The sequence below is a fragment of the Mytilus galloprovincialis genome, chromosome 2 (genome assembly GCF_965363235.1).
Source record: "Mytilus galloprovincialis chromosome 2, xbMytGall1.hap1.1, whole genome shotgun sequence".
Classification (NCBI taxonomy): domain Eukaryota; kingdom Metazoa; phylum Mollusca; class Bivalvia; order Mytilida; family Mytilidae; genus Mytilus; species Mytilus galloprovincialis.
Genome location: NC_134839.1, coordinates 71,179,885 through 71,184,132, shown reverse-complemented (window position 1 = coordinate 71,184,132; position 4,248 = coordinate 71,179,885).

The following is a 4,248-nucleotide window of genomic DNA, read 5'->3' as shown; positions in this document are numbered from 1 at the left end:
CAATTATAAGCTTCAACGCTTAAAACGTATTTTGAAATGGTCGAAATCGCCCTATTATGCGAAACGACGTGTGACACTAAGTCGCACCAACAACGTGCGAAAAGAATATATGCTCGACGAGCTAGACCACTCGATCACCTAGCATAGGACAGCCTAAATGGTCTAGCGCGTCGGGCATAGTGCAAGGCGATTTGGTAACACAATATCTCAGTAGCATATGAGTATTTAGACGAGTTATATAGTATATACTATATATAATTCGTCCTAATATTAACATTAAACTGTTAGATCTTTAAATTTATTTTGAATTTTCAAAGAGTCTAAACTATGATGTTCGGTTTAATTGTTTTATTGTATAAATTTCAAGATTGTTATAGTACTTTAATCAAAGTAGATTGACATGATTCATTTAACATCATAATCATACTGATGGAGAATATCTGTTATCCAAAATATTATAAAAAAATACATTTTATAGTTACCTTCCATTGTTATTGGTGTTGTTTTGTACACTTTTTTAGGCGGTTCTAGGTATTAGTCAACGATCTTTCTTACGATTGTACATTTCTAAAAAAATCAAAATTGACGTAGGTTATATTGGTAATTACAACAGGGACTGCATAGATATGCTTCTAATAAAAATAGTAATGTGCGATATGAACTAGTACATGGTTAAAATTTTAAAAGTGACGACAGTTCAGATTTTACAACAAAGACCGCGTAGAAAATTTTCCCAATGTACAGCACTTAAGTAACCGATTTAAGCCGGTATAATATTTAGTGCGGTGACTGAAGGCAGAATTTTTGGAATTTAATCTCCCCACCGAACACACACCTACATAATATATCATTGGAAAGAGGAAATCGTGTACTATAATAAAATGCCTGTCGAGACATAAAACAATTATAGGTCCCGTACGGGCTTCAACAATGAGTAAAATTCATACTGCATAGTCTTCAATTCCCGAAATGAATAATGTAAAACAAACAAAAACTCTGACGACCTGATTAATGTACAAAATAAATAAGAAAGAAACAAATATAGTATATAGAAACACTGCATTACCGTCTCGTGACTTGAAACAGACATGCACATACAGATATTGGAGGGGTTTAACTTTTTTAAGGGCACGTCAACACTCCCCTAACCTCGGACTGGAACCGTGTGTACCAGTGCAACAAGCTTTATACCAAACCAACCGTTATCTCCATCATCTTCATTTTCATCAACCGTCACAAGACATGTTTTAATATTTCTACACATTTCACTCATGGCCACAGGTCTGCACATGAAAGGTTCTGCTCAAAGCAAACACTTTATTTTGAGTTTTTCTTTACAAGTACAGACAAGGTATTGTAGGAAGTCCAAACACATTTGTTCCTAAAAAAATACCAGCTTCAAACCATCCCTATCAATTCATCCAAGATTTTAAAAGAGATCTAAAAGGGGGTTTAGGAAGGTGTGATGACATCCATATGCTTGTCTGCAAAGATGCTGGGGAAACATTATACGAGACGTACGCACTATCTTGAATTCTCTCAATTTCATGGTTGGCAATACATTAGATAGCGTCGCACTTTACTTTAAGAAGCATAAAATCCATTGACATTCAATGTTTCAACAAGATGTTTTGAACCAAACTCATGGTACATTTGTAAAGGCAATCCTAAATGAAAAGGAGTGAAACAAAAACGATTGCCTCAACAATTGCTTAGCATTTCCACAATTTCTCTGGTGCCATTTCCTGAGAATAGTCTTGGCTGTATGCATTTTCATTGAGTAACCATAGAATGAATTGTAATAAATACGAAGGCTGAATTAAGAACGAAGAGACAATTCATCCGAAATTGGGTAGTCTTCTTTAGAGTTTCGATGTCTTTTCTAAGTAAACTTGCAGCGGAATGAAATATCTGTCCGTTATTTGTGTCTATTACAGTTGACATTGAGATTTTAAGGTCAGTTTTCAATTGACTAGAAGCTTATATGGCATCCAAAATAGTTATTTTGCTATTAAATATTATGTTACATTTGCCTTGAACTTGTTGAAGTTGTTTGACAACTGAATTTCTATAGAAATAAATTAGTATAGACTGCATTTTAAATGTAGAATATTTTAAATTAGAATCAGCCGGAAGAAATGATCTATATTTATCGAGTAACGGTGTCATGAGGAATGAACAATGAGGAATCGTTGTCAATAGCCAAAATAAAATTACTAAAAGCAGTATCGTGTTTTGAGATACCTGCTTCCACGGGTTTGGATTTTTTTTTTTTACGTTTTAAGCAAATAATTTGTAATGCAACCAAAATGACAGAGTGATTGAAGTTTAAAAGATGGACGGGAAACTATTTCAACTTTAACTTTATCTGACACGGATAAAACATTTTTAATACGCTCATCTGATTCAAACTTGAGTAATTTTCTACTTTCTAAAATGTTTTGTTGCAACAAAATATACAAGCGCTCCAGTTGAACGACTGCATTCTAGAACGTGTACAAATACCCGAAACTGAGGGACAACAGTCAGATAATTGTATGTCGTCATTAAATATTAGACAAGAAGCTTCCTCGCTCTAAAAGGGGGAACAAATATGTTTACTTGTGTAAGTTTTGTAGCATGAACGATGAATAACTGCCTGCACGGAGTTTTTCAAATTAACAGCTATTGCATGAAACAGTTTGATGTTTGATTATGCACTGCATAAAATGCAACGACTTTTGTCTTTTCTTTGAACTTAATGGAGCAAGTTGCAAAGGACTTGACATATCACGGAGTATTTACTGAAACTATCCGTCAATTATTTTGATTTTACAATAAGACTTTTCTGACAAAGTATATTTGATGTTTTTAAACGAAAAAACATAGAATATAAACATATACAAACAAAGTATCAGTGCACTGTAATTGAAAATATGTGTATATAATAGCGAAAAAGGTAGTAATTTCATATATCATTTGAGAGCAAATTATTGACTAATACACAAAATGTGACGGAAGGCAAGTGATTGAGTTCCGTGATGAAATTGAAGATATTTACTCCATTCTTTTTCCATTGATTTTTTTTCATATTTTGGTTCCGAAATTTTTATCACTAATTAGTTTTATTAAATATTATATGCTTAAAATATTATGGGATAATTTTTATTACTACTATGAAGAGGAAACTAAAGTTTGAGTCTGAATTTGCAATTAAAATTACCTCAATTTCAAATAGTCTAAACTTCGCAAATTTTATAGATTAGAAGAAAATAAAATACTGAATGGAATATTTTGATATATAAAAATAGCTTCAGGAAAAACTATTTCAATTAAATGTAAGCAAACATACACATTTTTTCATTTTGAAAAAGGGGGGTTGAAACTCTCCAATATACTTCCAGTCATTAAAACGACTTTTTAGAAAAAAGTGACCGTACGAAATTCTGACGACAGGGCAAAAACTAAAGAAGACATATTTGTCTTTAAGTTAAGACCATTTTTAGCCGTGTGTTATTTGGGGAGATTAAACTCGCGATCTAGACGACTTTTTACACTTCTGTCATCGTACTAATTTCAATTTGACAACGGTAAAGTAAAATGAGTTATCTGATGTTCAGTTCCTACACCTTATTTAATAAGGAGAAAAGAATTTTATGATATTAAATTGGCCTTATCGTAAACTTAATTTATGGCTCAAATGATAATATGTGTTTTGAAAACTAGTGGCGTAAATGTAGCGTTGGCGCAAATAATTTATTGCACGAAAGGACGAATTGTTGGCGCAAACGGAGTTTCCCCTATATTTTATTATCATAATAGTTTGACATTATGATGACAGTGTTATCTTTACAAATGTACCAAACAAACTCCTATATAACTTCGACGCGAGTAGCAATACTATTTTTTTGTTTTACTGGTACACTCAACAAAGTTTCAACCGATTCTGTGCATTTTGGCTTTTTTTTATGCAGAAATTCTATTTTTCTATTTGTAGCTTATAATAATACTTTATTCCGAAAGCAATACAGCTTATAGGATACATATACACAATTTTACACCAATATAAGAATTTTACAAGTGATATATAATATATATACATATAAGGTGTGCATGAAAGAACTTATAATTATACATAATACATAATACATAATACATAATACATAATACATAATACGAAATACGAACGGAGAATGATATAATACTTAAATAAAGTGAGAACAAAAATATTATTTAATGAAATTATAATAACATTCCTTTGTAGCTTCT